This window comes from Panthera tigris, chromosome A1 (genome assembly GCF_018350195.1).
Source record: "Panthera tigris isolate Pti1 chromosome A1, P.tigris_Pti1_mat1.1, whole genome shotgun sequence".
NCBI classification, from domain to species: Eukaryota; Metazoa; Chordata; class Mammalia; order Carnivora; family Felidae; genus Panthera; species Panthera tigris.
Window position 1 is genome coordinate 188,734,266 of NC_056660.1, and position 11,668 is coordinate 188,745,933.

Below are 11,668 nucleotides of genomic sequence, written 5' to 3' on the forward strand. Positions count from 1 at the left end.
GAGTGGCTCTCTCTTTTACTTGGTGAGAAAAAGTAACCTTCATGCACTGAATACAGGCTGTGTGCAAGACTCTTTTACAAACGTTATTTCATTTGGCAAACTAGAGCCTGCCAATTTTAGCAATCATTTGATAGTCTCACTCTGTAGAAAAAGAAAAGAGAAAACTGCATGTGTATACATACATATTCAACCAAAAGAAAAAAAACCGAAAAAACAAAAACAAAAATAAAACATATGCACTTAATACCATAGAAAACCACATAAACACAAAAATAACAGACAATTGCCCAAATGTGTGTTCATACAACCCTCTCATGCACCCCCTCAAAAATAAGTACCCGATGACATGAAGTAATATACTGGATTTCCCAATAAGCAGAAAAAGCATGTACCTCCTGTGAAACAGGAGCACTCAAAATAAAAATTTTAAATAAAATTTGCTACTTGAAAACTACCAGAGTAGGGGCACATGGGTGACTCAGTCAGTTAAGGGTCCAGCTCTTGATTCGGGCTCAAGGCATGATCTCATAGTTCATGAGATCGAGCCCCACATCGGGCTCCACACTGACAGCGCAGAGCCTGCTTTTTCTCTCTCTCTCTGCCCCTCCCTTGCTTGCACACACCTACTCTTTCTCTCTCTAAATAAATATATAAACATTTTTTTAAAAATTATCAGAGTAGTCATCATGGGAAAAAATATTTATTCTACTTCCTTATACTTCTGTTATAGCTTTGCCTTGTTTTTATTTTCAATCACCTAAATTGGGAATGGAGAGGTAACCACAATTTTTGAGTTATTCAGATCTTTAAAATCTTAATTGAGCCCTGAGACACATGCAAACATTCACATCCAAATTTATAAAACATGGAAACCCATGCCTGTTATCCAGGTGCCTCTTAGCATGACACTTGGGAAGGGCGGAGGGACTCTGTTCTGGCTGCCAGGGGACCTGTATTCTAATCCTTGCTTTCTACTTACTCCTCACTGATACCTCAAATCTCAGTTACTCTATGTGGGGGGAAAAAAAAAAACCTAGACGGTGGAATTGACATGACTTTCAACATTCACTTTAGCTTTGACTGCCTGTGAATCCCACCTCTTGCCCAAGGTCACCCTCAGCTGGTGGCCACAGAGACAGAACTGGAGGTGATTCCACCTCCTAGTTCAAGGCCTTTCACACAAACGCCCCCTTCCTTCTCTCTCCTCCCTCAGTTCCTTATTACTATGCACTTCCGATCTCTTCTCCTTCTCCCATGCAGTCAATCCACAGCCCCTCCCTACCCCCTACAGCTCTGCTCAGCAGGTAGTGCAGGAAAAGATAGCAATGGGGAAAGACAGCCAGGCACACTGAAGGGGTTACTTTGCCCGGGGACCCCTTTATCTGAAGTTGTCCTCAAAAGCGAAAATGAGTTGATTTGCATTTTCCCACTGAAGCATGCAGAGTAGCTGAGGAGTGTTTCTCGTTACTAAGTATCGTCTTCTCTGGTTTGCCTGAGGCCTTCTCTGGGGCTGGAACAGCTCTGAAAACACCTGTATGCTGCCCATTTAAATACATGCTTCAGACAAATCTTTTCAGGGTTTCAAAAGGGAAAGACTAATGCTTTCCCTCCCCAGCATACATTATCCTTCCTGTGAATGCTGAAGGCAGAAATTAACCCTTTCCTGACTGGTTCCTTTCTTGTCTGTCCATGCAATGCCTGCATTCACATTCATGGCTAGAGTTAACAGCTTTCTCCTTTACTAATTCATTCATTCAGTTGGTCAGTCAGTCAGCAAGTATTCACTGAGAATCTGCTGTGTACCAAAGCACCATGTTGACTGCATTTAACCTACAGAAACAACTTTGCTAAGGGTCTTGCTCTGAAATTGCTCACAGTCTAGCCAAGGCAATAACATGCCTGGACGTACCCAAATATACCCAGATATCACCTGGGGGCCTCATCCACCTCTGAAATTGGTTCAGACAATATCATGGCTTGTTGGAATCCATAGCTGGCCCTATGAACTCTGCAAAATCCCGGCCTTCTTTCTCTGCTGTGCATTTAAGCCTCTTGCTGTGATTGGGCACCAGCATCTCATGACTTTGGTAATTCTGTGGAAGAACTGAAATGAGTGGAGAGGGGTGGCATCAAGCACCACATGGTCTTCTGCCATCTTGGTGGCTCTTTACCTCATTCTCCGCTGGCTCCCAAAGTCTGGGCTCTCCAGGAGATGGCCTGCCTCACCGTGCACATTCCCCTGAAGTGTAAGCCCACCCTGCTCTTCTCATAGCTAGCACATCTCACAGACCAGTCTTCCTTCCCTGGTATCCTGGGAATTGGGGGAATAAAGTTTTCTCCATCATTTTATTCAAATAAATATAATACAAGCAGGAAAGCGATGGAAGCCATAAGAGTACACTTGGCCCCAGGCAGGCAATTAATAAATATATTGAATGAACATACTTGTTGAAGGAAAGGGTTGGAAAAGGACTATGGATGTTAAGGGGAGGGGAAAAAATGGCTATCATAAAGGATTCAAAGAAGGAAGGCTTTTGTGCAAAAGCACATAGTGGCACATGAGCAGGCAATATTTCAGGTTACATAATCCTTTCTGACCCTCATCTATATATGTTTCTTCTCCTCTTTTCTTCGTTTGGGCATCTATGGAGCTCTTCATGAAATACTAGCAGACAAAAGGATCTTGGAGGTCTGAACACAGGACTCAGGAATCAAAAAATCCTAACGGGTCCAGCAAGAAGAAATTGTGGAGCTCATCTATCCCAATTCATTTGGTTCATAAAGGAGTAGGCAGACTTTCCAAGGTCATGTCGCATGTTAATGGATCATAATGCACTCAACCCTCTCTCTTCTGTAGCAGAGACATCCAGACAGACCTCTGATGTGTTTTATTTGGCTGGTACAGTGTTTTCCCCAAATCTTAATTTGAAGAGTGATCAGCATTTTAAAACCATGAAACTTCACAAAATAATCCAGAAAAGAAATCAATGGTCTGCCAACCCTGGGCTCACACTCCAGCAATGGTTGGAGTTGGGTGGCATGGTCTCCTGTTTGCACAGTCCCCTTCACTCTCAGTTGCCTAACATTCAGCTGGCCCCACTCATCTCCATCACAGTCATGGCCCTATGTCTTTACACTGAGAAGCCCTACTTTTCAGCAGGATTCTTGCCCTGGCCAAAAGAAAACCATTTAGCATGTCTAGTCTCAAGCAGCACTGTAAGTGATGTGATTCTAGAGGAACTGTTAAATTCAGTAATTTCTCTCACCTTACCCCTAACCAAAACCTAATAATAATAATAATAATAATAATAATAATAATGATAATAATAATAACAACAATAAATTGCAGGCAAACAAGCACACAAAAAAGCCTTTCTCATTTTCTGGTACTGCCTGAAATCCCACTGTAGCTTGGGTTAAGTATTGTGGTTCTCTAACATCTTGGATCTGGAATAACAGTGATGAAGAAGGAAGTGGTTCCTAGCACACACGTTCATCTACTTTAATATTTTGCCTGAGGGCAATTCTTTACTAAGAATGCTCAGACCTTCTATGTGTACATACACACAATATACAGTACAATACACAATCCCTTCTCTCATTTTCCCTCTCTCTCAAAATCAGCCACATGCCCAACATTGTTGAAATCTGACCCAATCAACAAAAATGAAATTTTCCCCTTAAAAAAGAAAAAAAATACAATAATTTTCATAAAATTAAAACACACAGCAAATATACCTCTTTGAAGAGGAAAATGTGATGGTTTCCTCTGGAGGGTCAGAGAGAGCATGATCCAAAGGAATAGACTTCAAGAGCACAGGATAGCACATTTTGATTATGTAAGTGTGTGGCCTTGGAGAGGCAGAAAGTATAGGAACACAAGGCAGAAAGAAAGAGAGAAAAACTGTCATTTTAGCAGTGGTTACTTTATTGTGATTTCAAGTTAACAGTCGGGTAAGTACCAAAATGCTATGTCCAGAATTTCAACACGTCTTCTTCCTTTTTCTCATTCCCATTGTGAGTTCCAGGAAATGGAGAGAAAATATAATGAAGCATATTTCTTTTTAAGTGGCATGTAGCTGGCCCCTATGTGGATCCTGTTTTCTGGCATCATTTTAATTAGGAAAGGCGAGAAAGTTCCCAGTGTTCCCCCCACCATCCTTCCCTGTGTCTAAGTGAGGGTTTCACAGAGAACTGGCAACCAACACAATTTTGACAGAGTGAACTTCTTTCTCTCATAAGCATCCCTCCAATCCCTAGATAATAACCCTCATTCCTCCCACATTAACTAACACACACAACTTTCTTCCTCCCACCCTCCCCCAGCCCACACTTCTCTCCAAAACGTATAACATAATTGTGAAGGCTAATTATCAAATAATGCTTAAGCCTTTGGGAGCAAGATAGAGGGTTCTAGAAATGTTTTAAAAAGTCCCCAGGCTGCAATAGAAACGTGATTAACTGAAACAAAAATGCCTGGTGAAAAGTTTCAAAACTAAAATCAGTTTAAAAAATTCTTTTATATGTACATGTATTATACACACATATATACATAATAATGTGATATGTAATATATATTGCATCATACATTGTGTGTATATATGTTTATATGTGTGCATATAGATATATGGTATCAGTTTTTTAATAGGTCACAGAGACTCTCTGACACTCTAGGGCAAGTCCTTAAAGAGAGAAATAATTTGAAGTTGATCCATCTTTTTCTAGATACTGGGATATCCACCCAGTGGGTAGATTTCTGCCCACTCCCTCCGCCCCCTGAAAGAGGTCCTCTCAGCTGACTCTGGAGGGAGGGAGGAGAAGTCTGCCTCTAGTAAGAGGAAAAGAGAGAGCAATTCTGGGCAATATAATTCTCTTCCTGACCCCAACATGAGCAGATAGAGGCTGACAGATGTAGCCTTTATCATGGAATAAAACAGGCTCACAGCAGTGTGCCACACACATGAATGTCACATTTTATGAATTGCCGTATTGCTGCACTACACACTGCAGTAAAAGCAGAGGTGGGTAGACCAGGAGGTTGAGAGACAACAACTGGGCCTCCTGCCTCCCATGCCCCCTCCACTCCAGGCACAGGTATTGGTCTTCTGTCTATATCCTCAGAGAGGAAGAAACAGACGGTGGATGCAACGGTGTGGGGGCCAAGTCCTCAGCTGTGCGCAAAGAAGTTAAAAATAGTACCCCAGATGGTCCAGTTTCAACTGTCCTGGGACCCTGAGCAGTTACAGAGCAGAAGGGGCTGGGGGGAGAAGAGTAGGAAGGATTCAGAGAAGTGTGCATAATAACTATGCATGGCCTATCATGCAAAGAACTGCAGGACAGAAAAAAAGCTCCTCCCTCTCCTTTAGTAGAAATCAAGCCTAGAATGCTGATTCTGTGCATGACAAGTCCTGTGACAGGCAGGAGATCCCATCCATGAACTCTGGGTCAGGAAAACAATGAAGGTCCATTCTGAGACTCGATCCACAGATGAGCATTCCATGAGAATCAGCTCTTGATTCAACACTGTAGAGTAGATGGTATCCATGATCTCCTGGGACTCACTTTCTAATTGAAGAACAAGTATGACTTGCCATCTTTACCTCATGCCCCACTGAGACTTCCTGCCTCATTCATGGGACTCAGGCATGATTGGGGATTCTGAACAAGAGAAAATCAGAATCTATTGGAGATCCTCTCCCCACCAATTATTGGGTTAGGCCTGAGTCAGTTGTAGTTGAGGCTAATGACACCTCTTAATTTGCTCTGTTTCCTATGGTGGGATGTCATGCCATCCGAATTAGATACGGTTCCTACTATGGTGTAATGTGGTATTCCAGAGTCCTTACAGCCGTGGAAGAATTATGGCACATGTTCCCAGACCAATTTTTCTTTTGTTGCAGAAAGTTATGCTAGGGAGATTATTCTTATTAGGAAGCAAGCATACATGTAGAGTACCCTGCAAAACTCAAATATTTTTAAAGTAAAATGTAAGTCTTCAAAGAAATTGCAGGCTTCCAGGAGACTATTTTGAGCTTCAACCTTATCACCAACCTGGAAATGAGTGTACTTCCCTCTGTTATTAGGGATTCTCTGGTGCAAAACTGTTATGCATATGGTATGCTAAATAGTGGCCCCCCAAAGATATCCATGTCCTAATCCCCATAACCTATGAATTTTACCTTACATGACAAAAGGGACTTTGATTAAGTGAAGGATTTTGAGATAGGGAGAATATTGTGAATTATCTAGGTGGACCCTATATGTAATCACAAGTGTCCTTATAAGAAGAATGCAAAGGAAGATGTGGCTGCAGAGAGAAAGTGAAGTGATGAGGTAGAGATTGGAGTGATACACTTTGATGATGGAAAGAAAGGGCCACATGCCAAGAAATACTGATGGCTACCTGAAGCTGAAAAGGGCAGGGAAGCAAATTCTGCCCCCAGTCTCAGAAGGGTTCCTTCTGAGGAAGGAACACTTGATTTTAACCCACCTTGATTTTAATCCATTTTGGACTCTTCCCTCCAGAACTGTATGAGAATAAATCTGTATTGTTTAAGTCACTAAATTTGTAATTCAGAAACAAAAGTCCAGGTCATGTGGACCAGCAACTTCACACTATTATAATGAGTGGTTTTTCTCTGAACCATACAGAACACAGGATGTTGGAGGACAATTATTTTATCCCTTCTCCATTAGAAAATATTCTATTAAGCCATAAGTCATGTTTTGCTCAGACGGGCTTCCATGCATTTGTTCATATCAAGAATAGCCTCAAGAGCCATTCTCATCATTGCTATTTTGGGTTCTATGGTGAAACAAATAAGTGAAATCTTCTTAAATTTATATGCTTGATGAAAGTGAGGTTTTCTGTGCCCCATGGGCATTAGTATTTAGAAAAAGCAAAGATTTCTAATCTCATAAAGATAGGAGGTACCAATCTCAGATTTTTAGACTGCATGGTCTGAGTGAAAACAAAAGTTTCAGGACACCAAACTGTCTTTTCTACTGGCCTACTATTCTACTGGAAATGTATACTATCCATTGGGGATTACAGCTCAGTTTTTCCAGTGTCCCCCCTCCCGCCCCTGCAGTAGGAAGAAAATAATATAAAAGACCATGGTCAGTCATTATCCCCAAATCACAAATCAGTTAGGAATAGGTGCACATTTGCCCAGACCTCTTATGAGTTATGGTAAAATCCAAACAATAGGAGTTTACATTAAAAAGAGTCAACAGGAAGATAGGCAAAGAGGATCCAATATACAACTACTAGGAAACCCTAAAGAAGAAAGCAAAGGAACAGAAGAATCTCGAGAAAAAGAGAACAAAGAAAATACCAAAAACTGTAATTCAATAAAGTTTTCCTAATATAATAAAGTGATTTGAACTATATGTTGAAAAAACATACCCTGTACCTGAGAATATTGACCCAGAATGACCAAAACCAAGACATATTCCAGGAAAAAAAAAAACTGTATTTAAAAGAAAAGGGGAAAAAAATAGATATTTAAGCAAAAGGAGCATATAACTTACAAGGGAAATCAAATTAATTTATCCTCAGATTTTTTTTTGACAGCAAAGCTTTTTGCTAGAAGAAATTAGAGTAATGTATTTAAAATATTCAAGGAGAGAAAATGTGAACTAAGGATTTTTTATCCAGGAAATCACAAGCTGCTAATAACATGTAAAGACTCAGAGAATATTATTCCCATGAGCCCTTCCTAAGGAGTCTTCCAAAGAACAAGTTTCAGTCAGGTACTGCTGGTGAATATCAGATATATAGTTACTTGTAGATAAAAAACTAAATGAGGGTTGAAAGGTAGATAGTCTAGTATATGATTCAACTGCAAATATACTACAACTATAAAAATTGGGGAGATGATTAGCATATGCAAAAAACATTTTATCTGCTTTCACTAACAATAATGTCAGTAATAGTACAAATATTATTATTCTGAGGATGTTGTATATATAAAGTAGAAAAAAGCAAATGCTAATTATGGGACATTCTAATTCTACCATCTCCCACGCCTCAAAGGATTTTTTAGTTAAAGGAACTATGTAGATAATAGAAGATGTTAAATAAACAATGTAGATATGAATCTGAATTAGACATATCAGTATAAACTCATGGAGTATTTGTCTATTCCAGCTCTTTTCACTAAAAGGGTTTAAAAACAAAGTCAACCCAACAGCAGTGCTCATCTCCAGCATTCAGATTTGATCTTCAAATGACACAGCCCATTGAACTAAACCAGGATATCTTGGAGAAATGGCTAATTCCAGGTCTTAGGCAGGAAATGTTTATGATGAGTTTGGAACATCCTGACATGCAGTTAGAAGGAAGCTATCAAAAATTACTAGGCTCATGTCAGAAGATCTCAGGAAGCACCTTGAAGAGTTTTCCACTGGCCAAAGATTTGAGCTTTACAATAGATTGAAACTAATCAAATATAAATATATATAAATCCAAGAGATTATGACATATATCTTAAAAATAATAACTGGTCACCTTCTGAAGAAACAATGATCCAACTGTCATCTTGAAAATGGGGTAAATAAAAGGAAATAATCAAACCTCATCCTAGCTATCCTATATGAATTATAGTACTATGTTACAAAATAGTAGATGAGGGAAAGTGTCTCTTTATAAAAGTATGCCAGGTGATAATTAAAAGGACATATAAAATTAAAATATTACTATTTTTCAACTCCCAATGAATTAATGGATGTAGACATTGAAGATCTGCTAGGACTAACATTAAAGAACAACGTAAACCAGACAGAAAACATAATACTACCTTAACCTTGTTAAAGGCATCAGACTTGTGTCAGGACAAGCCTCTAGATTCAGCTCCCAATTTGCAGGAAATAGAGAAGACAGAGGAACACATTGAACTGTACCATGAGTGAGCAGTCAGCAAATCTGACTGTAGGAAACTTGACAGGCTAAATGACCCAAATCTGTTACCAGATAAACTATAAGGAAAAGAAAGATGTGGAAGGAGGAAACCATAAATTAAAAGAGACCTAAAAAACATATCAAGTTTTAAAAAATGGGAAAAACTAAACTATAGGGTTTAGGGATGGCCAGTTGAGTGATAAAACCATAAATAAATGCAAATAAGTAATTATTATAAAAGTCACAATAGTGATTACTTCTGGAGATAGGAAGGGATTGTGTTGGGATGAGGCGTGTGAAGGGGTTATAATAGGGGTGGCTGGCAATTCTATTTCTTGATTTTGGTGGTAGTTATAACAGTGTTCACTGTATAATAATTTCACTAAGCCACACATTGGTTTGGTTTGGTTTTCTGTGTCTGTGTTTAATTTTACAATAAAAATATTTTTTTAAAAAAGAATTAACTGTAGTGGTTATTTGTATTCCTTCTCTCTGGGTTAAATATTTGGTCATGATGAATTAAGAAGCTCTCTCCAAAGCAAGGGCTCCTTTGATTTCTGAAGGAACTAGGACATAATAACTAGTGTCCAGCTATGATCATTGAATTAAGCACTTAGGAGGGCTCATTAAGCTCTTGTTGCATGAAATCAGTGAATCAGTGAGTCAACAGACAATGCAAACACTCCATATTCAAAGTCATTCTGCAGACTTCTACTAGATAGCTCTCCCTGGCTAGAAAAATCTTCAGGAGCTCTTTATTACCTGTAGGAAATGCTTATGCTTCCCAGTTTCACATTCCAGCCTCTTTTCCAGAAACCAGTCTCAACCAACCTTTCCAATCTTAGCACAGCTAGTTTTGCAAATGCTATACTCCAGTCAAACAGGTCTACTTTTAGAATTCTATCTCCTATCTTTCTCATTTCCCTTGCCCCCATCCCTTCCCTGGTACCTTCCCCCTTTCTTTCTACTGACAGAAACTCTACTCATCCTTTAAGGTCTGGCTCTATTCTCATATCTTCTCTAAAGACAGTCCTGACTACTCTTTCCCTGTTGTGCTTCCTCTTTCTTCTGAACCTCAACAATGTCTATTCTCACTTTTGGATACTTAGCCCTTACTTGCACTAGTATTATTGTGAGAGAATTTTTTGTCTTTTTAATTTGTTTTGGGCCTGCAAATACACTCGATATTTTCTGAAACTATGTCTGACATTTTTAAAAAATGATTACACAAAGCCTATCACCACATTTTGTGCATCTCCAATCAGCATATGTCAATTAACTGTTAAAGTGGGTGGGCGGATGAATGGGTGGATAGGCAAAAGAACAGATCAAGTTATCACATATTTGAGAGCATTCAGTGGGTACGGGCAGACACATAAGTTTATATACTCAATAGGGGTAGAATTACAGGGGTCTACTTGACTGCAAGGGGTCTCTGGTGAACTACAGGCAGTTACAGATGTTGGGTACCTGGAGGCTGAGATGCTGAAATGTAAGAAGAGAACACTGAAAATATATGGAAGAAACTAATAATAAACTTTCTTTCACTCACAGCTTTGTCCACATCTAGACCTATCTGTGGCAGTTCATGCACTTAAATACTGAAACTTGAAGCAAAAATTTTAAGAGTCCCACTCTATATACTTTACAAAATCACTTATGGGAAGTTTGGGGGTGAACAGGACTATAATTGAGTTTGATGAGAGTTCCCTGTGACCTAAAATCCAGGTATGAATGGTTACGTGAAAAATTAGAGGCCCAATCCTTCAGTTATGAGGATGACTTCTGCATAAAGAAGAAAAGTAAGGTCCCTGAAATGTGTCAGCTGTCCCAGGAAGCTCTGAGCTGAAAGAAATCCTTGTCCTAGTCAGAACACTAGGTCAGCCGAGTAGCACGGTACCTGGAGCCTAATCCTTCTGGTTCCCTTCCTCCAGCTAACCACAGACCTGCCCTCCTTTTGAAGCAATGGCTCCAGGGAGAAATCTGCAGACAGATTGGAAGGGATAAATGAATTGGAGTCTGTGAGCTAAGATGTAAGCAAATATAAATAAACAGAATTAGAGGTGGAAAGAATGGAAATCTCTAGAGCCAACAAACTTCTTTACCCTCGTGCTTTGGCATTTTCCCTTCAAGAAAGCCAGGAAAGAAGAGAAAGGTTCTATCATGGATTGGAGACCTCCTGTGTAATGAGAACTATCCTAGCTGCTTTCAAACATGTAATTTTATTTAATCCTCCCCCTCAACTTGTGTGTCATGCTTGTGCAGGGCCCATGCTAATCTCTGTATCATTCCAACTTTGGTATATGTGCTGCCAAAGCAAGCACCACCTCAACTTGCAAGGAAAGAGTTACCTTCCATGTTTTACTGAAGATGCAAACCCAGATTTAAAGAGATTGAGAGACTTGGCCAAGGCCACACACTTAGAAAGTATAAAAACCAGGATTGAAACTAATGTTTATTTTCCTCCAGAGCCCTGCCCACTACACCCCTAGTGGAAACAGAATTATAGCCTGTTTTAACTGAAAGATGACCTCACCATCATCCCCATTTCACAAATGAAGAAACCAAGGCCAGAAAGGACAAGCACCTTGCCCAGTTCACATGGTCAACTTGTAAGAGGTTCTCAGCTGTAGCCCACACCTTCTGATTTCCAAATAGGAGCTCTCATTATTTGTATCCTTCGAGGTCCTACAAGAATGGCACACTCAAATGGGAGCATTAGTGGGGAGCTTAATGAAGGGACTGTTATGCAAGGGCACATTTAAG

The 11,668-nt window shown here is 39.8% G+C and overlaps 1 non-coding gene across 1 annotated transcript; it reads right to left on the reverse strand.

Annotated features, from left to right (window-relative positions):
• Nucleotides 1–11,119: 11,119 nt before the first annotated feature.
• Nucleotides 11,120–11,226, reverse strand: LOC122232129. Its single transcript, XR_006209492.1, has one exon. It is a non-coding gene; the product is annotated as a U6 spliceosomal RNA (small nuclear RNA).
• Between the last annotated feature and the right edge of the window lie 442 nt (nt 11,227–11,668).